The following is a 24,334-nucleotide window of genomic DNA, read 5'->3' on the forward strand; positions in this document are numbered from 1 at the left end:
ATAGGAACTGAATCACACTCTTGACCTGTGTGTAGCTGTCAGCACTGTCTGTGTCTGTCAGATGCAGCCTTTTTAGCAGCAGCAGAAGGATGATTTTTACCAAGCCTGCTCTGAAGGAAGCAGAAGCAATGGAGCCAGAGCAGACAGGGGCAATGTTTGTATTCTTAGAAATAAACTGGAGGGTAGTGGAGGAAACCAGACAGATGTTGCAGGAGGTAGCACCAATGGCTGCAAAGTCAGAATTAAGTGTTCCTTAGGATATAGAAGTTGGCTGTAATTTTCTTTTGTGTATTTATGAGAGATTTTATTTCAGATTCCCAGGAAGCAAAAAACTGCAAGCAGGACTGCATTCTTTAAACATTCATATAATCATTTAGCTGGAAAAGACCCTTTAAGACTGAGTCTAACTGTTAACCCAGCTCTGCCTGAGCCACCCCTAACTCGTGTCCCTGTGGACACACACAGTTGTCCTTGGCCCATCAATCCAGCTTGTCCAAATCCCTCTGCAGGGCCTTCCTACTTTCCAGCAGATCAACATTCCACCCAATTTGTTGTCTGCAAACTTGCTGAGGGTGCATTTGATCTTCTTGACCAGGTAATTTGGCAGTGTCTTAGCTGAAGCAAATCAACATGTTCAGTCATGGCTTCTTATGCAAATCCGTTTTATTGCAGAAATAGTGGTATTTAACAATTAGTTCAGAGGCCCTCTTAGAACCTTTTCTGAAGTCTTCATTTAACCAAGCACAGTGCAAAATAGGTTTCTCCAGACAACCAGCACCTTCAAGAAAAATTCCTGTCTGTCAAGAAGCCAGAGCATTAATTTCCAGCACAGAAAAATTACTGTCTGGCCTGCACATGTGGAAAAAGGCTTCAATTTGTGTGTGGTCACTAATGGTTGTGCCTGACAACTCAACTGAACTCCTGCCTTCAGAGGGAGGGCTTTAAAACAGCCTCAGTTTGGAAGCAAAATTGCGTGTACTGGTTGACAACTGAAACTTTCCAGCTCTCCTATCTTCATAAATAACATACAATTAGTAACAATTTTTTTGAGACCTTTCAGACAAACCTGTAGCAGGGTGCTAGTAATTGGTGAAATTTATTCTTTAGATTTCTGTGTTGGATTTTGCTCTAATTCAAATCACCAGTGTGCAAGCATTGCTTAAAATATTAAGGAAGACTCGGACAAGTAAAACAAATAAGGGTCAGGGAAGTGAGGTGCAAGACTTGTGTCATCTTGGTATTGAATAACATTTCCCAGGCCAGGGCCCTAATGGGTCCTGGGTCCTTTGTATCATTTTTTGGGTTGCCAAAAGAGGCTTTGAACGTGCCAAGACACCTCTTAATGATTTAATGTCTGAGTTCATTTTTTATCAAAAAATCTGTGTCTCTGACAGCCGACTGACAGCAACAAGTGAAACGGGAAGGGAAACCAGCCTGGTGTCCTGAACAAGCTGGCAAACCTTATTTGTCTGGAATCCATTCCCATGAGCTGAAACATGCAGGGTTTTGTTCTGTGCGCAGCCAGGAATTTATGTCATCAAGTAACTGTAGGACTGTACTATTTACAGCAGTTTTGGTATTTTGGTGACTGGAGTGTGAAGTGTGGAATCCGTTACTGTTAGATTAATTTCAGCATTTTCAATAGTCAGTCCCTTACACAACAGGAATCGGAGACAAAAATCCCTGGACTCAAGGTGATTGAAATCAATTGATACTGAAGTCAGTGGAATGATGGCAGCAGCTGAGAATTTGCATTGAGATCTTCAGACTGCTGGGTTGTGGGATCAACTCTGGCAAAGAGCTGGAGTTGATGAAAATTGTTACCACCTGTTTTCTCTGAAATAATTTCCCAGAGCCATTCTGTCTTTCAGCAGGTATGTCTACCTCATATTGTACATAATTTCCACCTGAACAAAGGTCAAGTCTCTGTGTGGAAAGGAGCTGAACTCTTCTTTTCTGGCTAGTCTGCGACTGAGAGAAATTTGCTCCTTAGCAGTACGTATTTTACATAAAAGTCCATTTTCTCACAAAGGAGAGGATATGGCCTCAGAGGGTTTTAGAATGGGGTGTTCCAGGGCCAGGGAGCACTATATTAGCTCTGCAGTACAGATGGTGATTCTCCTGACCTGTGCTTATATAAAAATGGGGCAAAAGTTCATGTAACATATCTGAATAGTTGGAGGGGAAGAATCAGATGCCTTGAAATATTCTGTTACCTTTGTGTTCAAGTAAAGAGGATTGTGAATTTTATGCAGAATGTGACTTGACCTGATTTTACCCCGAGCAGCCTCCGATGTTATCTTCATGTAGCAGGAATTCCTTGGGAGTTTTTCCCAATGCGTAGTTATGCACTATTTGTCTAATTATAAAATTGAGTGTAGTTATGGTCTCTCATGTGTGGCTGGATAAAACCAAGGAGAAATGATGTATACAAGAAATAAGAAGAAAGGGTGACAATGAGCAGAGATTGGTTCCATAAGCAATTGCTGGTACCTTCTGAAATTGCTGGTACCTTCTGGAGGGGGTTGATTTGCTAAACAATTGAACAGGGGTTGTGTCAAGGTTTCATATCTTTTAAGAGGAGAATGACAAAATGGGCCTGGAAGGTGTGGCAGCTGACCAGGAGAAATGGAATGAACGTGGGACTAAGCTGGGAGGTGAGTGGTTTCTAGAAAGAGATGAAACCACCAGCTGGTGACTAGAAAAGGTAAATAGGAAAAGTGCAGAAAGGAGCTTCTGTATAGGGGAATTCTAAAAAGAGTATGAAAGAATCTAAAATAGCAGGAAGAGGACTGTGCTGTGCCATTGAGATGAAAAGGGAAAGTGTAATTTAAAATCAGGTGGACCGAGTGAGTGTTAACTCAGAGAAAACGGAAACAAAGCTCAGGAGCCCAAGTGCAGTGAAATGACTCTACTGAAACTGTACAGTCAGCCTTGGTCAGTGATGTCTGCTCTGCCCGGGTGCCAAAACAGGGTGATCTGTTATTCTTTGGGGGATGTATTTGATTTGGGGAATGCACCTAGTCCTTGCCTGAAGTGAAAGTTTTGTTCTGAAGAAGAGAAAGCAGCTCTGCTCTCAGCTTGCTGAGAGATCCTCCCGAGCATGAATTGAGTGATGCTCCTTCTGAATTTGCAAATGGGTTGAAACAATAGCTCAACCACGCACAGGCATTGTCCCCTCTAATCATAACAGCCTGTTAACTGGAAGACCTAATTAAGCAGTTCAACAGTTAATAACAACCCGTCAGTTAGCAGGAACATCAAGATAATATGTTTGTCCTGGTGTCCCAGACTACCTTCCCAAGCTCTGGTGAAGAAAGTGCAAATGCTTTTTTGCTGCCGGGATCTACAATTTCTGTTACAGGACAAGAACTTCCTGGCATACTAAATATTGAAGCTGTTGTAGTAGTGGAAATAAAAATCAAATAAACGTTGTCAAGTTTAGGATGTTAATGTTTGAACTTACCAAGTTCAATAAAACTTAAACTTCTTAATTTTTATAGGATCATTCTGGAATTGAAAGTGTTTTATATGAATATAAAAGAGCTTTTGCTGCTTGAGCAGTAGCCAGTTTATTGGAGTAAAATGTGCCTTTTGTATTTTTGGTTGTTATTTAGTTTTCTGTTTGGTGTAATTAAAACCATACATACATTGGTGCTGTATTATGTGTCTCTATGAAGGATGAAAGAGGCCAACCATGGGCTGCATTTTGTTATGGAATTAGTTTACAAGTACTGAAGAACGAGGCTACTTAGTCTTGCCAAAACATGCTGTCTGCTCTTGAGCTGGTAGGAGAAGACAGGAATGCCAACAGGGCAGTCACCTGAGGTCTTTATTCCTCAGCCAGGGACTTTATTCTACACCTTTAAGTACAGTTTGCTTGTGCACATTTCAGAGAGCTTTGGGAGAATTGGAATGGGAATCTGTATGCATTTTCTTAGTCAACAAGAGGTAGATGGAATATGAGGAGACTTCACTGAAGCATAGCTGTGAAAATGACCTCTCATCTTAATGATCCAGGAAGTGAAATTCCTGGCTCCAGGGAAGGGGAAATGCACTGGGTGATGGGCTGCTCTGCTGCCTTCAGGACAGGGAGCTCCAAAGGGCTTGCATCTATCAACTGGGGGTTGTCCAGCTCTTTGCCTATGGAAGCTGAAGAGGCCACATAGAAAAACATAAATGTAAAAGTCAGAGGAAGAATTCAGTGTGGTAAATGGTACTCTTCTGGGTAGTAACATATTAAAGGGGATTTATTTTAATGGTAATTTTGGGGGTTTTTTGGGTGGTTTTTCTTTTTGTTGTTTATTTAAGAAAACTGAAAGATGAATCTTTGTTTCTTTACAAATAAAGCCAAAACTTTACAGAATTCCTTGATATTATCTTGGTAACTGATCCAGTAACTTTGAAGGTGCAGTTCTCGGGTTTGATGTCAAGCAGGTGCTCCTGTGTTTTGTGGTGTCAGCCTGAATGAGGTGAGAGCCCCTGCTGTAGTCAACTGACCCTGTTTATTCTTTCTTTGCTGAAGGAGACCTGGTGAGATCACAACCAGAGGTGGCATGGCTTCAGAATTTCCAGTGAAATGATTTATAATTTCATGCAAGCAACTGCAACCGATAATTGCATAGGACAACTCTGGCAGTTCACAGAGGGCCCAGACGTCTCGGGGCAAGAACTTGATGTCTCTCCTAATTCCTGGAGAATGACGATCTTTCACATTAGGCAATGCCATTTGTCAGCAAGTTGTGTCCTCACAGATTGTGCCACTGTAGCTGAGATAATGAAGTGTGATGTTCAAGATTTTGTCCTAAAAACAACAACAACAAAATACCTTCATATTGGGTCACTGTTATCAGCTGAAATTTATTGCAGTTGAAAGAAGCTGGGCAGATGTTAAAATGCTCATGCTACCCATGAGCCAGGGGGTTCCTCTGTTTATTATTTCCTGGCTGCTTGGCACATTCTTGTGACGCACAACAAACCCCCATTATGAAGGATTATATGATGAGGCAACAAGCATGTGAAAGATAGCAACCAAATGGTGACTCCCAATTACATGAAAAATTACTATAATCACCCCTGCTGTAACACCCGTCTGTTGGCAAAGTGGTTGATCCCCTTGAAAAGCTTTAGAAGACCCACTGTATTAAATAAAAATCTCAGTTCTGTGTGTAATCATAAAAATTAACACTGTCACTTTAAAAAAATCAAATTGGTGTCCTAAAGGGAAACCTACTAAGCTGTGTAAAGTAGCTATTATGAAAATGTTTAGCCTTTTGAATGTATTTCAGACAGCATTTGTGTTGCCAGATTTGTCAGCCAAAAACTCACTAAGCAGATTTGTCAGTAGCTGAGGCCATAATCTGTAAAACAGACATTGGCATAGAGATTAAAGATCAAGAGAATTATATAGTTTTTGTTACCATATGCCAAGATTTCTTATTTAAAAAAAAAAAGTTTATTTTGTGCGGGCTGTATCTTAAGGGCTGCTGCTCTTTCTGCTTTGTTGTCTCAAACAGTGGAATTTCCTGTCAGAAAAGGGAAACTGTTTTATTCACATACTTCAGGCTCAGTGTAGCTGTCACCCTTATACATTGTTGAGTTCTGCAGTATGTTTCACAAAATCAAACTTCTCTATTGTAGTTCTTTTGCTTCATGTGTGCAATACCTGGGCCTGCTGCCCTCTACAGCAGAGAGGGCTTCCTGAGGTAGAATCAAATAGGAAAGCTGGGCTTCCTAAAAACAGGCCATGAAGAATGAGTAGCTCGTGATACTACCATCCATTAGGAGTCACTGCTGTTGGGATGGGACACTGTTCTGGGACACCACAGCTTTGGGGGCAGGATTGGAATAAATTCATGGTCCTCTTAGTGCTGGGGCCTCCATTGCTTTTGGAGTTTTGTACCTGTGTAATAGTCTGGAAATTGGGTCCTTGGGGTCTTTTTGCTCTAAAATAACAGACTTTGACCACTGTGGTCACTGGTGTGGTGCTGGTGAGGTGATTGCACAGTCACAACATTCATGGATACTTGAACTTGGGCATACTCCCATACTCTCTGTATGCCATTATTCATGTGACTGACAACTTTGCAAGATGCAATCCTATAGGCCAGCAGGAAAATCACTGGGTTGTGCAAAAACTGCCCCATGTGGAGCCATTGCATGGATGTGAGTGTAAAACTGGAGTGAGTGAGCTCCCCTGGAAGGCTCAGGCTGCTCCTGCAAGTGCCTCTCTGTCCTCAGTGCTGTACATGGGGTGCACACTGAAGAATCCCATTGGGATTGGGTGCAGAGGATGGGTATTGTATTGTATTCCTTGTATTCCCTCTGCTCTGTGAGCCCTGCATTCTCCCAAAGCTGCCTGCATTTTTGGAGGTGGTGGCAAGGCAGTGTTTGTGTCCAGTGCATTTCTTCCGGTCTGTGGAATGACTTTGTGTTGTGTGTGTTACCCCTGCAAAAAAGGTATTTCTGATGTGAGCCTGGCCCTGTGGGCCTTCAAAGGGCAGACACCACACTGAGCCTGGAGCCTTTGAATCCCCACAGGAAGGACTAGGCAGAGTGCATCACAAGTATTAAAATAGTCCGATAGGGGACTTCAAAGTTACTGCACTGACTTGTTCTGGAGTGTGAAGTGCTGAGTTCTCTTTTAAAAGCCTTTAATCAGTGCAGTGTTCATCACACAGATGTTAGCAGCAGTGCTAGAGCTCCTAATTGTAATTTAAGTTATCCCTGCCTAAGGGCTTGCAATTAAATTATTAGACTGTTGCAGTGAGTCCACGGATCCTGGTTGCACCTTGAGAGGGGGTACTTTCTGGTAAGATGAGAAACAGTGGTTTCTCCTGGGAAGCAAATGTACCATTATGCACTTATTAGGTCCTTGATTAGATCCACTACTGATTAGCAAACAGACTTTGCAAGAGAAAATATTACAGTAGCTTCTGTTGGCTTCTCAAAACCATTGTGCAGTGAAGATGAAAACAAACGAAGCCTAAGAGTAGCCACTAACTTTGGTGTTCAATTAAAAACTTACTCTTTTCAAGGCAACCACGTCATTAACCCTTAACTTACAGCAGGGAAAAAATACATACAGCTGTGTAGAAATCCAATGTGTGTATTAAATACACGTGGCATGCAAACGTGTTAAAGACTTATGTAAACAATCTATATGTGTATACAAACACAAACCCCACGTACTTGTATAAATGTTGGTTCTTAAAACCCACACACAGATACTTGTTCTGAAAGACCTGTATTTTCATTTCACTGAACATCTTATTGTATTTTTTTTTCCTGAGAATTTCATTTCTGGTTATGGTCGTGGAGAGTCTTGAGGCTCTTTATCTCTCTCTTGTCACTAAGCTCAGAAATACCTAATGATGAAATGCAGAACCATATTTTATCTAAATGCAGACAATTATTGAATCGGGTGTGCATTATTACTTTGCATTGGTGTGTCATCTTTTAAAGTAAGGGCCTGCCTCTGTGATTATTGCAAATTCACCTCTGGGTTTTAAAAACTTTTGAAAACAAAGCCAGCCATAGATTATCTTATTGGAGTGTAAAACGAGGATGATTAGGTTTAAAGCTTCTGATAGGTAAACTCTTTTTATTTATCTGAATATTATGATTTGAACTCAGTTCATTTCCTGATCATCTTGATTCCACTAATAAGTCTAAGTATTCCCAGCACTTGGCCTCTGCTCACAGCGGAAGGTACTAGGAATGTGAGGAGAGCTCGTTCCTTATAAATTGCCCGGTGCTTCCATGGCACTCAGCTCTGACTCTGCTCCAAATTCATCCTTTCAGTTCAATTTCCTTGAAATCAGTGGAGTAAACCAAGGTTAGCTGCTGCCCTCAGACATTTGAGAGAAGAGGAACTTCATCAGGAAATGCATCCTCACAAGCTGTGTGTATGTATAACACTCAAGACCCAATGCTTTGCCAAAATCAGGGTCCAACTGGTCGCCTGCCAGAAGCACAAGAACTATTCTTTAAGGAATTTAGGAGGAGCAGATTGCAGAAACTCGCTTCTGTGGCACAGGAAAAAGTCCTGCAAAGATTTCCACAATTATTACTAATTTTCCAAGCGTTGACAGTGTGCTCAGTATGTTCAGAACATGTGTTGCTACAGACTGAGCCAAGCACAAGGTCTCTAAGATCAGAAAGTAATATTCCTTCTGATCCTGCAGAGTGCTTTGTCCACAGTTTAGTGTGGAGTCTCCTGGCCCTGGAGAGCAGTTTGTGCAGAATAATGTGAGATGCCTCTGCTGACATTCAGGCCCCCTCTCTTCTGTCATGGAAAAGATGCTTCTTAATGAATGTGGGCTTGTTAATATCTGTAACTGTTCAACCTTTGTACAAGGGGCTTATCCAACTAACCAGCCACAGGGTGGGATACAGCTGCTTTCTTTAATTACCTGGATAGCACTTTCCATGTGTAAATGGTTAAATACACCCTAATGATCCTTGTTATCTAAGACATGTTTGTTGCTCTTTATTTTCAAAGGTGATAGAGAAAGTTGGGCTTTGTTCCTTGTTCTTATTTAATCCATGTCACCAAAAGTAGAAGGGAACTGGATAATGCCTTTGTTTTGGACCAACAATTCAAAGACAAGTTGAAATATCTAAATCTGCTTTAGCTTAGATATTCCTTCTTTAAGGATCTCCTGTTTGCTCCCAGGAAAATTAAATACATTCTCTGTCAATGTCCTTTACAAATACCTAATTTAAGCCCATTAGAAAATGGTTTGTGATTGTTATGTAAACAGTTTTCACATTGTTCCCCAAATCAAATTGGATTATTCCAATATTCAAACCACAGATATTTTAACTTCTGAACCAAATGAATTTTATTAAGGTAATAACAATCTTGTGATCATGGCACTGAAATTAATACTTCCAGGACAGTTGAATAGATTCTTATTACTCAGTAGAGTAAAGGATTTATTACAGCAGACAAAACTGCCTCCTGCGATGGTTACAAGTGAGGAATGTTTTTGTCAAAACTCCCTGTTTGCCATCACACTTATAACTTCCCTAAACATTTATCCCGTGAGCTCTCAGAGAACAAGCAAACCCCACAAAACCAGGATGCCTGGAACTCAATACTCCCTGCCAATTACAGCTAAAGGGAACAGTAATTCACTTTAAAGAAGCTTATAATGCAGTTTTACTGTTGAGAATTTAATCTCAGGAAATTGAGTAATGATTCCCTTAATGTTTCTACTGGACAAAACATCCAAATATCCTGGATTTTGAATTTGACAGCATGAGCACTCTCTTTGGGATGTCAGTGGTTCCTGTTAGCACAGAAATGCACACCTGAAACAGGTGTAGCAGAGGGGCAAGCCCTGAATCCCTGTGTAGTTCTTCATCTTCTGCATCTCTCTGTGTCATCTGCAGCAGCCAAGAGCACTACAACACCTCTGCAATACTCTGGGAATTGCTGTCTATAGGCTACTCCAGTAAGGCCTTGTGAAACCAGTGCCCTGAGCTTCCAAAATGAAAGTGTTTGAGGATGATGGGAGGTGTACGTGAATATTACCTGTGCCATCACAGGGATTTTTTAAATAAAGCTCATGTTTAATGTTAGAAAAGAAGCAGGATTTAGAATAATTCAGTATTTCAGATTTATTTTCCTTATGTCTTCCATGATGTAAATTTTCAGAAAATACCTATTGCATTTAAATTGTTTGTTAAGGAATTTAAATTGGTTGGGAAGAAAAATAACTCTTTTACTTTGGCTGTGGCTTTGGTTTCTTCTTTGAAGAACAAAAATCTGTATGTTTTAGACACATATTGCAAGAAAATTGTGCTGTCTCTTCTCTTGATAGAATACTTAGGTAAAGATAGTCTGGAAAAGCTGTTTGCTCACTAAATTAAAGTAAGGTAATTAGAAAAAATGTTTTGGGGTTTATTGTTTCTTTTTTGCTTTCACTTTAATACCTAAAACACTTGACTTTTTTTTTTACACCGTCATTTTTCAGTGAAAGTCGTAAATTTGGTCCATTATATATTTGTATTCTTTTTTAACAATGCAAATAATTTTTTCCAGATGTATCCTCCCTTCCCCACCATCTCCAGGATAATTAATGAGCAGATTTTCTTACTTGAACCATGTTTTTCCTGATTGAAATAGAGCAATTTTATCAATGCTTATCTATCTTTTTCCTTTTTAATCCTGACATAGCTTAAGGTATTAATAAGCTCTTATCTCAAGTCTAGAGGAATCATATTTTAAAATTAATTTTATAATGTCTGATGGAGCAGGAGGGGGAGGAAAGCAGGTCAGAGAGTTGAACTGGCTTGTTTAGGGGAATCCTGTATCAGATAAAGACAATGAGAACGCTGCTATAGCTTTGTGAAATGAAGCCAATTCTCAGTGGTAGGAAAAGAAAATCTCCTGTTCAACGTCCCTGCAAAAGTCAGAATTAAATTGGAGTGTCAAGCTTGAAGTGGGCACCAGCACCCTGCCAGCTGCTTGCAAAAAGCTGCTGGTGTTCTGTCCATTCAGCTTCTAGCATCTTTATGGTTTTTGTTTGAATTGTCATTTAAAATGATAGCTTTTCCAAAATACTGCACCACTTGCCTGATCTATAATTATATAATCTTCAGAATTTTTTCCCCATTTCCTTTTTCAAAAGGAACTACCCCAAAACCCCCAAACCAATGAACATTTTAATCAATTTAAGACTTTCAGCAACTTTAAGCAAGTGTTTGAAGTGCCTTGCATTCTTGCATAGACCTTCTGTTGAACTCTGAATTCCCAGTAATGCTGAGAGGAGGTGATAAATTCATTTATTCTGATAACTCCAAATCCTTGAATTCACCACTCTCTTAATCCATGGAGGCTGGTGTTTAATGAAGCCTCTTGGGCAGAAGTGCAGCTGAGGTGTCCCTTCTGCCCTTCACATGGACACGTGGAAGGTTTCCTCTCTGCTTCCTCAGTACCTGAGTTACCATTCTCTCCAAGAGGGGTGGAAAAGCCTGTGCCCAGCTCAGCACTGGTTTCCAGTCATATCTTGGGGTTTCATGCCACAGTCCAGCCACAGAAGTAGCTGTAGTGTAAAGTTTACACTTCTGTTGCAGTGATGTAAAGCAGGTTCTTGAATATCTCCTTCTTCTCGGCACTTAGAGAGCTTTCCCTATTCCCACCAGGAATCTGTGACAAACTGTAGGAGCCTACGTGTGGAAAAAAGGGGAGAGGGAACAGGCATGGAGATAAGGAGAGCCATGAAAGGGAGGCAGCAGGATGCTCAGCCAGCAGCCCACGAATTTAGCTCTTTTCTCCCTGTGTCCTCTGGAATAATTGGTAGCCTCAAAATGTTCTGGACTTGGTGGAAGAGCTGGAATCTTGCAACTGGCCATGCCTTAGGCGTTGAAGATTGCACTGGCTGATCAGCCAAATCCTGGTGCTGTCCAAGAGCAGCTCATGGACATCCAAATCCATGGCAATTATCCTTTGCTCAAATAATAGACTGATAGTATCATTTGGGTTGGAAAGGACCTTGGAGACTGAGTCCAACCATTAGCAGTGCCAAGTGCAGTGCTTCCAGGCCCCTCAAATGGGAATTCATTTCCCCAGCTCCTTTGTGCTTACCAGGGATCTGGGTGTGTTTCTTCTCTGTGGGAAATGGTGATATGACCACAGCCTTGCTCCAGGCAACCTCAGTGTTTTGAGGTTTTGGTTTGGTTGGGTTTTTGAGGCATGTGGTGATTTGGTGTCTTGGATACGCTGCCCAGGGCAGTCAGGCAGGCACTGCAACCTCAGTGTTTTGTGGTTTTGGTTTGGTTGGGTTTTTGAGGCATGTGGTGATTTGGTGTCCTGGAAATGCTGCCCAGGTCAGTCAGGTGGAGTCCCCATCCCTGAAGGATTTAAAAGCTCAGAGAGGGGGAGCTCAGGGATGTGGGTTAGTGGTGGCCTTGGCAGTGCAGGGTTAAAAGTTGGGCTTGATCTTAAAAGTCTTTTCCAACCCTCTGTGATTCATTAAAGCCTATTTCCTGATGAGATGTTGGAGATGCAGAGTATGGTTTGAGATAGTGATCTGTGCAGAAAAGTGTCTCCTGAGGGAACTCTGAATGTACAGAAAAGGATCCATGCTTTTCCTGAGGCCACTTGGAACCTTGTCAGGGCATTTTTTAGTGTGGAAATGAGGTATCAACCACAAGAGCAATATTCCTCTTCTTGTTGGTGGAGGAAAGTAACTTTGGGAGGCTTTTTTTCTGAATGTCACCTTTTTGTGAAGCATCACTTCTCACAGCTACAGAACAAAGATCACTCTTCAGATTTTTGTTCATAATTTCACCATTTCTTCAAAATTTCAGCGTTTGCTGCTGCTCTGATCTCCCTTGTCAGTGGGAGTGTTGTGCATCCGCACAATTTAAGTTTTTTTACTCCTGGTAAATAAGCCAGCTACTTTTTAGGATTCAGACTGACACAAGGAGAGCCCATGGCAAAGGTGCACATCCTTCAGCCCTTTCCACAAGACACAACATGAGCTGCACAGAATTCCCAGTGGGATTGAAAACAAAACTGAACCCCAGTCCTTGATATCAAATACGAGCAAGTTTTGTACCCATCTTCCATCTCAATAATGCATTTGGTCATTTTATTCTTGGCATCTTCTTTTAATTTCTTTCACTTTTTTCATACCTTAGTATTTTCTGCAGGTTCCACTTACTTTTAAGCACACAAATCTTATTTTTCTGTAATCTTGTGGGTTTTGGTTTTAATACATAATAATTTTCTTCCAAATATTAATTCTTTTTTATGAACTCTTAAAGTTTTTTCTTAAAGTAATAATGTTGCACATCAGTTGATTAATTTTTCTTTCTAACAGCTTAGTTAAAAGGAGTATGAATTCAAACAACTGTCTTGGCACTCTTGTGATATTTTCCTAACATTCTCCATGATTATAAAATGCTAAATTTTTTTCTGCTGAACTTTAGAAACCACTTCAAACACTGAAAGACTTTTTTCCCCATTTATTAATTTTTTTAAAATCAGTGACTCTATATAATGTGAATACAGCATTAGGCTGAATAATGACTTATTCTCCAGTTCCATCTGCATATCTGATTTAATTATGCTCCGAAGGAGGAAATGCAAAGGAGATATTATCTTAACTTGTTAAGTTTTCTCTTGCACAAGAAACATTCTCCCCTCACTGCCCTTTAAGTAGCTGGTTTGTGTCCCCTGATGCACAGCAGGGAATGGCATTTGCCTTCCTGTAGCAAAAGAAATCCTATGGATGGAAAAGTGGTCCATGTGTGAATTAGCTTGGAGTTGTATTGTGTTTCTTATACTAATATAATATTGTTCTAGTGCTTGCCCCTGATTAAAGACATACATAAATAAATAATTTATAATTTAATTAATAAGGTATAATATGCAAAGCACAGTAATTTCAAACAGCTTGTAATGTCTCTAATGTACTTTCAATTTTTTATTTTACATAAGGGCTATATTCATTATGTGGTTATGATAAACATACTAATGAATTTTATTACAGGAACAAATTTAAACATGTAAATGAGATCAAATAGTATTAAAATGCAAACGATGGGGAAACTTATTACAAACTAACCTTGCCAACATACATGGAGAGATGTTACAAAAGGACTCAGGAAGTTGCACACTTGATACAAAGTCAGTGCAGTCCTTTCACAAAGTCACTGAAAACAAGACTTTGTGAACTCTCCAGTTTTAGTGTTGCATAAACTCTGTTGAACAAAAAAAAGTTAACTTGAATCCTGGGCTTGCATGTAACTTTGGGTGACAATTAAAATCCCTTTTCTTGTTCCAGTGAACAGTAATCTGTGCATAATTACATTCAAATGAGATATTAGCATTTTTTGTGCTTACTCTTTGTTAATTGCAGAGTTCACTCACCATGGTGATGCTTTTGATAGAATCAAGCAACCTTATTGACCTGAAGCTGCAAGGCATGTTTGGAAATTCTGCTGTATTCTTTTTTTTTTTCCAATTTTTTTTTTTTTGGCATTTTGAGGAGTCCTGCTGCTTTTATTACATTCCTGACACTTTTGTTAATAAATCATTGCAAAGTTAATGAAAATTGCATTCAGGCATATCCAAAATAATTGTGTCCTTTGTCATGCTAATAAATGGAAAGATGTTGATCCAATGGGTGAGTGCATGCCCATTATGGGGAAGTTTGTGATACGTGCGCCTGTTGCGCTTGGACTTTCTGCATTGGCAAATCACTCCATGTCAAAACAGGGATGGGGAAAACAAAAGTCAATATGTTTTATTTCAAAAGTTACACAACCTGCCTCTTAATTAGGCTGGAAAGCAGGGAAGGATTGAAATGTGTATATTAAGATGTACAGTTGTGGTATTATCTGCAGGAATCGGCAACTGCCTTACACCGGAATATCCTCTGGGATGAAAACAATTAAATATCTCCTTCTTCTTGCCTTCTGAACTTTCATGCTTATTAAACTCTGATGATAAAAGATAGAAAAAAACCCTACCTTTAAGCTTCACTTTAATACTAAGCTGTGGTGGAGGAAAATAAGCCAACATCTGTGTGGGGCTTTTTAGAAGAGACAGAGGTGATGATTTTTGGTTTAGCCTCATTTCCAGATAGAAAGCTAGAAAAGTAAAATGCAGGTGAGATTAAATTCTGCCTTTTCTTTCACTGTGTTTATTAGTAGTGACTTCAGTAGCTTGAAGCCACACTGATAAAAACTGGATTAGATTTTTGGTGCAGGAAATCTTTTACATGTTGCAGTAAATAAATAATAAGACTATAACTATATATTTTTTATAACTAAAAAATAAGAGATTTAATGTTAAGGAAATGTTTACCTGGACCAATGGTATTTCATCCTGCGATGTTAGAGTTTAAAAATGTTAATAGTATAAAAATACAGGTAGTTTTAGTCAAGAGTGCTTGATTTTTGCACTGGCCCGTCCTGCTGGTTTGAGGTGGAAATTGATTCTGCTACTCAGTCAAAGAGTGTAGTTTTCAGAACTGTCACATTAGGTGTAAGATGCAGGGTGCTGATTGAATTAGGGGGTGTTGAAAAGATGTGGATTTGTTATGTTGTCTGAATGTGTATTTTTTCCTCTCCTCATTTCAAGAATGGTATATTGCCCCAAGATGGGCAAATTTTTATTTTTTTAAATTAACAGTAATTTAAAGCTCACTGAATCATAATAAGGACATTTAGGTTCTTAAAACAGTATCTGCAAAAAATGCAGGGCTTCAAATCTTCAACTTCTCTTTCATTTGCTCTTAAAGTGCAGCAAAATGAGGACCCCTCTGACTTCAGTGAGGTTTGCCCAGGTAATGAGGGTGGGACACAGCTGGGAAAAGAGGGGTGTGTTTGGGAGACTTAAAAGATTCCTTTCAAATGAGCTTTGGAAAATGGTCTGGAGTGAAGAGAAAGAGGTGTAAGCAGCAGTATTGGCAGCATCCTTGGAGAATTAGTTAAAATCTATGACTTGTAAGAGTTGAAAAGAGACTTTCCCTGAGAGCCGTAATCGCCCACTGTGTGATTTCTCCTCTGAAGCGTTTGAGAAGTGTTTGGCCACTGATGACGTGTGGAGGTGGAATTAAGGGAATCAGTGCAAGGCTGATCTAGGTTTAGAAGTGTGCTACACGGCTCTGTGTTTGTAGCAATGTTTTCCACCATTTGCAGCACATTTATAAATCTTGGAGACATTAAATTATAGGCAATCAAAACAGGAAGGTGAAGCAGCGCAGTTTCAAGGCAGGATGAAGGAAAGTCTCATTGCTCCTTTTTATTTTGGAACATTTTCTCTGCATGACAGAAATGGATGGGCTCTCTCCCTTCTAAATAGCCTCTGCAAAGATGTATATTTTCTAGAAATAGATAGCGAGTACCATTTGCTGTCAGGTTATTGACCAGGTCAGATCATCTGCCAAATTTAGATTGAGGGATTTAGTGAAGAGCAATTTATGGAGTTCAGCTTTTGCACTTGGACTCCTTGCAACTCACTGGGGCGAAGACGGGCTCATTCAAAGGGTTGAAATCCATTCCCCTGCTCCAGTATTTGCATCCAGGCTCATTCTGTGTTGTTCTCCCAGGCACTGAGGAGCTCCTGCTGTATTGCTGCTGAGCTCCAGCCCTGTTCCGTGCCCGTTGGCGGGGGATGTTGAATTAGTATTGCAAGATGTGCCACTCTGACCTCCTCACAGCAATTCCGTGCGATCCTGACCTAACTACAGGCTCCTGGTGATAGCACAAGGTAAAACATTATGCCAGCCCTGCCTGTGTTAGTGGGATTCCTCGGAAGAGTTTCACCATGGTGATACTTGCAGAAAACCAGCAAATCCCTGCCATTTATGCTTTTAAAGGAATGCTGACACTTCAGCAGATAGTGCTGTAATGTGTATCCTGAGAGTGTTCACTGACGCTGAATGAAGTGACAGTAAAATCCTCACTGAAGTATGAAAAGGTTACTGCAATCCTCTTATAGCTGGAGTCTGACGAGTTTTCCTGAGTTCCTGCTAGTTTCTTGTGGTGCTCTTTCAGATTTAGGCAATTCTCATGATAAACTTGCTAGTGGCTGTTTTACTCCATGATCTTCAAGGTCTTTTCCAGCCTAAATGCTTGTAGGGTGACTGAATTGTTAGCTGTGCCATTTGTACTTCACTGCAGGGGTTCCTGGGAAGCATTTTTTTTCTGTTACTGGTTTCTTTTGGTTGTTTGTTCCTAGGAGTTGCATCCCTGCTCACCAAGGCATTTCCCATGGATGTGGTGGCCTGCAAGATCTGGAGGGGCTGGTCCATCAGCATATTTAATTACCTGGGGGTAGAATGTGTTTGCATGAGTCAGGTAATTCTACATCCACTGCCATATTTCACAATCCCATTTTTAAAGTAATTTTATACAAGAAAATGTGGCTTTATAAAACATGGCTAAATCAGAGTCAAGCTGCCTCCAGCAAACTTCAAAGGGTTTTTTTTTTCATGAGTGTGTTGTACATATCATCACACGTGTATAAAATTTATACCACGTGTTTATAAACTTTACAGTTGGTTTTACAAAGCTCTTACATTATAATTCCCAGTTTTCTTGTGCAGATCTTGCTGCAACTTTTGTCCCACAGGCTGAATTCCTGTGTTTAAATGTAACAAGCAGTGCAGGAACCTTTTTTTTCTCGGAAGAGAACTGAGAATTGATGAGGATGAAGAAAATTTTGCTCAACACTTTTTAAATAGTGCAACATGAAAAACCAGTTGAATTTGATATTTGAAGCATAGTAGGGCTGTTATTCCTGTTGAATGCTATTGCTGAATATTCTGGTTCTCAGTTTGTGGAGGGAAAAAAAAAAGAAATTTCAGGCAATAAAATTAGCATCTCTTTGTTTTTTGAAGAAAGTTTACAAGAGGTTTGCCTTCAGTGAGGCTAATGTGTAGAGTCAAAAAGCTCTCCTTGCATTTCTTGATAGAGAAACTGGTGTTAAAGATGGAAAAGGGAACAAGATAAACCCAGGAAAAATACGTCCTCAGAACAGCTGCTAATAACCTTCTGGGTCTGATAGTGGCTTCCTGTGGCCTGGCAGTGAAATCTCAATTTTTTTCTCATGCAAATTCCAGCACATGCAGGGATCAGTTTGCTTTGGATTGAACAAGCCCTGCGTTGACCAGGTGAGGGTCTGGCTGGGCTCAGAGCGCAGAGGGAGCCCCTGTGCAGAGCTGGCAAAGGGGCAGGCAGGATGAGCCCCCTTTCCCAGGCTTCTGGGGGCACCCTGTGGGAAAGGCTCTGTCCTCGCCACTTCAGGTCGCCGAGTTTTGTGGATAAGCACAAAACTTGTCAGATGGCATCAGCACATCCTGCTGGGAACTTCCACAGCAGGGGTGGCCTGGGTCAGGAGAAAGGAGACCTGCAGAACAAGGAGCTTTGGAGCAAGAGATGGCAGAGCTGTTTTCCTTTCTCAGGGAACAGAAGCAAACAAGAAGCCAGCATATGCTGGGAGTCTGAGCCCCCAGAATGTTTGCATGGTTTGGGAAAACATCACCAATAAAACCTAAGTGGTTGCCACCTTGTATGGGTGAGTCATGTGCTCACAGTTCTGACTGTGAACAAAGTCAAAAATACAAATTTTTTGGCAGTCGTAGAAAGCAGGAGACAATTCATCATAACTTATGAGAACTGCAGCATGCAGAGCAGCTTTCCTTTGTTATTCTTGCTTTAATTTGTCATATATATACACAATTCCCACAAACAAACTGTTTTTAAGAGATTTCTTCACCATTTATTGTAAGTACAGGGTCTGTCTTTGTCCCTCATTTAAGAATGTCTTACAATTCCCTGCAAATCTTTCTACTACTAAAAAAAAAAAAAAAAAAAAAAAAAAAGAGAGAGAGAGAGAGAAAAAGCTATGTAGCTCTTGGAGGAAATCCAAGACTATCATAGAAATAATCAAAATAAATACCAGTAATTTTAAAATTAAGCTGAGAGCATCGATACCTATCTATATATATCTATCTATAAGCAATCATCGATTGCTGAGCTGCAATAGCCCCTCACAGATGAGTATTTCTTTTCCCTGTGCTGGTACATTACTCTGTGCAGTCAGAGTCTATTTAAAACCTTGTGCTGGAACACCTCCATGACTCAAATTCCTGTTGAGTTTAGTGGATGTTTCGTGAATGGATATACTCTAAAGAATTAAAGTTTCAGACTTTTTAGAGGAGTGGTTTTGATTTGTATGAGGAATTATCAAATTCAAGAGAAAAGGAAATTGATTTTGTCAGATAAATCATATTCTTATCCTACATAAGAATTTATTTAGATTAGCTAGAATTTATTTTTTGGAGTTACATGAATATGGGAGGGAAAATGTATTGTATTATTCATGAACAGATAATGACAGGACAGGGGGCAATGGTTCTAAAGTCACAGAGGGCAGGGTTAGATGGGATATTGGGAAGAAGTTGTTCCCTGTGAGGGTGGGGAGGCCCTTGGCACAGAGAAGCTGTGCTGCCCCATCCCTGGAAGCGTCCAAGGCCAGGTTGGACAGGGCTTGGAGCAACCTGGGATCGTGGAAGGTGTCCCTGCCATGGCAGAGGGTTGGATTAGATCTTTAAGGTCCCTTCCAAGAAGGATCTTTAAGGTCCCTTCCAAGCCAAACCCATTCCATTTTCTTCGCAACCTGCTCTGAGCACGGGCAGGACGTTTGCAGTTTGTCCTTTTAGCCCAGGAGCACAGAGCCACTGCAGCCCGAGCACCGCCCTGCTGAGCACCCAGGGGTAGCTGAGCTTGCTCTGTGGATCTCAGCATACAGCAAAGGTGATGGATTGCTGGTCCTGCTTGCTCCCAGCTGGGAAGCAGAGCGGCAGCGCAGCGATGCCTCAGGGCAATGCCAATTTTTTGTTTTATAATTAGCCATGGCACCAGTTTTCCCCACCGGAGGGCATGGTACAGGCCTCCTGATCAGCTGCAAACTAGCAGCACCACTAAACTGTAATTTCTTTGTAATTTCATGCTGTTACATGATAACTTTAAACCCTGCTTGCTGTTGAAAGTTCTCTAATTGCACAGTTGTTTCAGTAAGGCTCTAAAACGTTACGGGTGTGCTGCCGTTTTATGGGTCACCCACAACAACCTTGATGCTCTTCTACACATCCTGGTACAGGCAGATTCCAGCAGTGGAGTGTTATTTTATTCTGATTGTTAGGAAGTTTGTGCCATGTGCTATAAAGCTTCAAAAGTGTGCTTTGGAAGTTACGTAGAAGAGAAAAATAACAAACAGTGGTGTAGGTGTAGGAATCTTTCCTGGTTTCCTTTCTGATTTTGTCTCTGATCAGTGTATTAATATCAGTAATTAAGACATGAAAACTCATAAACTGCATTCCAAGTGTTGGCTACACAAATTTTAACATTTCTTTACATTTTGTTGATATTACTGCAGCTCATGCAGTTATATTATGCACTCTGACGTCTATGTCAAGTCATGTTTGCTCAACGTGTTTACTACTAATCAAAACTAGAAGTTTGTTGTTGTTTTGGGTTTTATTTTCCCTCAGTTCTTTCTCTGTAGGGTCAGCCCAGCTAAAAGAAAATGAAGCTGTGTGCTCTCAGCTTATGCATCATCACCGACACTAAACATGCCAAGTTCAGAACCTGTATTTTGTTATCTGACTATTGTTGATAGCAGAAAAGAGACAGCTTGATTTTCATTAGCAGGGCTGACCTTACAGGGCTGGGAGCAAGGGAAAGAAATGTATTTTGACTTGAAGTAAACTGAGGAAACATGACATGGAAGTCAGAGAGGGATTATATATGCATCCCTAAGGTGTCATTTTTAACAAACCGTCGTCTTTCACTTGAGGAAATTCTGAATAAACCACTGGAGAGATTACTGTAGCTGTCCAGCTGGCAAGGGCCAATACTTCTGACTCTGAATTATGCATTATCCTTTACTGCTGCTTTTTCCCCCCTTTCTCCTTTTGATAACTGTTTCTCTTGCCCTTACTGAGGATAGCAATGAAAATATAGTCTTTGAAATACAAAAATTCAGACTTCTTAGCTTTTTTGCTCATGTAGCTCATTCTAAGAGTGCATTTTATAGGCTTGTGTAGGCTTGCTTTTAAAAATGGTTTAATTTTCTTCATGCAGCATAGATTGAAATAAGAAATCCTTCTTTATGCTCATTCCAAGGCCAAACATTAGGCTGGGAGAAGTGTTTCCTTCAGTCCCAGTTACATTGAATTCCTCTTTCACTGCTTCTATCACTTATATTGTTCTCTATTTCTTTCCCCCCTGCCTGTGTGTTAAAGGTTGGGGAGATATTCTGGAAACCTGGATTCAGACAGTTTCCATTCGGAGCTGTGGCTTGGGGAATGTATCTCAAGTTAGGTTTCTTTCCCACCCTTCTGCTTTGTGAAGCCCACTGTGAGGCAAGGCTGGAGCTGCTCCATCCTGCTACTTTTGGACACTGCTGGAGTTCCTTCCCGAGGGTGTTTGGGGAAAGGATGAACAGTTTTATAAGAACAAAATTTGGCCCTGAATCTTAAGCACTGTAACCCTGTTTGGGAAGTTATACCAACTGTTCTATAAATCAGCCAGCAATGTGCTGTCAGTGCTGAATTTTACTTTTAAAGCACAAGTCCAAAATAGAGGCAGAATTCAAAGAAGAATTCCAGAGAGCAAAACTTTTGCCAGAAGCTTCTGAAGCAATTAAGGAGAGTGGTCTGGGTGTTGTGCCTCAAGAAAGTGCAGCAGTTGTCTCTCCTGTGCTCTACCTGTGCCCCTTTGATTTTTCTACCCATCTGATTTGTCCTGAGCAGAGAAATGAAGTTTCTTCTGCTTACAGCTCATGGACGTGAATCAGTTGGAATTTACTCAGGGGAAAAAACCCACTTCAGGCATTTCCTGCAACAAGGCAATAGGTAATGCAGAGTTGTCCAAAGGGCACAGTCAGGTCCCAGACTCTCCATCTCAACCAATTCCCACGGGAGCTCTGGCAGCAGGAGCTCACTCTCCCGTTGTTCCGCTGTCGTTGGCGCTGGATTTCGGGAGCCAAACGGGCTGTGGGAATGCTGTCACTGCCTGCCGTAGGTGGCCTCAGTCCTTGGCAGTCCTCACGCTCCCAATTTGCAGCCTTCTCAATCCAGGGGTTTATATCAGGTGAAGCTGAACTCTCTGGAAGGCTGCTCAGCAAAGTTGCTATTAAAGTGACACCGCCAGCTGTAATCTTCTTGGTTGCATTGGAATTTTAGTGCCAAAACGTTGACAAAGTCCAGATTGTAGCTTTAAAACTGCCAGGCAAACTAATCCTGTATGATTTTGTGTAAGCAGGGGGGTACTTGGTAGCTAAAAGATGATGCATGACATCTCATTGCTTTATTCTGTTTTATTAAAGACAACTCTTTAAATTTACTTGGAAACAAACAAAGATCTTAATTGTCATGTAGAAGCATTTACGTGATAAGATACTGTTAGTTATTGAAGTGATAAAAAGAATTTCAGTGCAACTATGGTTTAGATTGAAGTAGAGGATGGTAATGTACTTTATTTAACTTTATCATATTTTTAAAACATTGTACTTGAACATTTTTGTAGAAATTTTGAAACCTCAGACTTCTAGACTGTAAGTCTTCATTTCCTAATGCTACTGATTTACACCAATATTAACAAAAACATTCAAGAAGCCAAAGTGGTCCTTTTAGTGTTTCTCTGAGTGGTATAGTATTGATGTTTGAATGGGGAAGGAAAAGATAGAAGTACTTAATTCTATAAAAAATTATAAATTCTTAATTTGTTAGTGTAAGAGAGTGTCAGCATTTTCAGGGTGTTGGTGAGAATACTCTTTTTTACTTCTTTCTTCTTCCCAACAATGTGGCAACCTTGCTGAAATACTCCTTCTCTACCCTTCATGTAATGTGAAATATTTTACTTTTGTCTTTGTCTTGTTTATTTTGCTAAACAGTAACTTTTTGCTGGTATTAATCAAATGAAGGTCATGGAACAAAATATCTGCTGTCTTTGGAAATCATATATGGTGATACAGATGTAAAGTACAATGGCACAAGGAGAAAACACATGATGAGATAAGGAATTGATATTTCACATGCAGATCCAGACATATATCCACTGTTCCCTGTGGTCCTGGTGCCATTGCAATTTGCCATGTGCCTACACGGTGAGCGATCCCTGTCTGCTGGAGTCTGCATGGAAAATCAGCCACAGCAAATCAGTCAAACCCCCAGGTGATGCAAGAAAACAGCAGTTTAAAAAGGAGGAGACAATTCATCTCAAGAAAAAAAGGGTTTATGCTCTTTCCAAGAGATGATCCCAGCTCAATGGAGAAGCAGAACTGTTTAAGCACCAGCCACAGCACTGAATTAATTATTTTAGGACAGAGTACTTAAAGTCAGGTCCATTCTGCTGTCTGGGCTGCAGGGTGACACGAGTCCAAGGCTTCATCTGGAAATGTTTCCTGGTGGATATCAGGGGTTGAAAACGCCTTTAAATGTTCATAACCTTGACAGGGAAATCTGTGAGTACACATATGGTTGATTAAGCTGCCACCTGCTTTCTGGCATTAGAATATATATGAATTTTTGATTTTCATGCTACTAATTTTGAGTAGTTAATGTTGCTGTCCCACTGTGCAAAATTTTCTCAAAGATAAAAATACAGTTTTGTGGGGGTTTTGTTTGGTTTGGTTTTCTTTTTCCTAGAGATCTTTAGTCATCCCCTAAATAAAAGCTGTTTACATGCTGTCAGCTTGTAGGAGTATCAGTGAGTGTTTGTCCACCTTACCCTGTATGACCTTGACCATTACATCAGCTCAGAAATTAAAACCAGAAAAATCATACAGTGCTGTATTTGTCAGAATAAGATTGTTTTGAATCTAACTTGTCAACCTTGTTGGTTTTTTGCACTGTTTCCCACTAAACTCCAGCTCCAAAATGGCAAAGGGCCATTGTGAATCAGGATGTGGTATTTCTATTGTTGGTGCTACAGCTTGTGTGAAATATGGAAGTGCTGCTGCTTAGAATCTTTCCATGACCATTCATTATTTATTATGTTGCAATAACAAAGTTGCTTTTTAAAAATCTTAAAAGAAATGTGGGTTTTTGGAGAGGTAAGAAATTAGTGGGGAAGATTTCTGCAGAATATGGCTTTTTCACACTGCCTCATTTTCAGCAGCTGACTTAAGTGTGCAAAGTCAGAGTCTGAGCTGCTTAGAGAACTCAACAGAGTGCCCAACTGGGACCCTACTTATTTTTGTAGATTATTTAGGAGACCTACCCCTGCCAGGGTAGATGATGTGAATATATCTCTCTATGGTAAAACATCAAATGAAAGGAAAATAAGGCCTTCTGAAATTTAATAAGGGCCACAGGTAATTAGTATTAAATGTGCTTTCTGTGTCACTGAAATGTCATTGGAATCTGGCCCAAGACTTAAGGTGTGGTTCTTGTTTGACAACGTAAGCAGCCTTAGGTCTCTTGAAATCAGTCTATTCCACAGCACAGGAGTTGAAACAAACCGGTTGCAGAAGTTATATATCACACATAGGTGACAACACAGGGTAATCCTTTTCCTTCTGAGAAGGCAAGGCCTGTTTTTAATTTTGTTTTCTCTGTAATGGTGCCACTTATAGCATATGATGAATGTACATCCGAATTAGTGCTGATAAATAATGCAAGTCACTTGAGTTAATTTTTCTTGCTGAGCATATCTTCAGCATGAGCAAATCCTAATCAAAGATGAGCATAACACAGAGAAATCCAAGTTGTGAGTTCATTGCATGATGGGGTCTGAATAGAGATGTGGTGACAGCTCCTGAGCCCAAAGGAGCATCTGGGTTTTAAAGACACAGTTCACT

Source organism: Passer montanus, unplaced genomic scaffold (genome assembly GCF_014805655.1).
Source record: "Passer montanus isolate IOZ18808 unplaced genomic scaffold, ASM1480565v1 scaffold37, whole genome shotgun sequence".
NCBI lineage: Eukaryota > Metazoa > Chordata > Aves > Passeriformes > Passeridae > Passer > Passer montanus.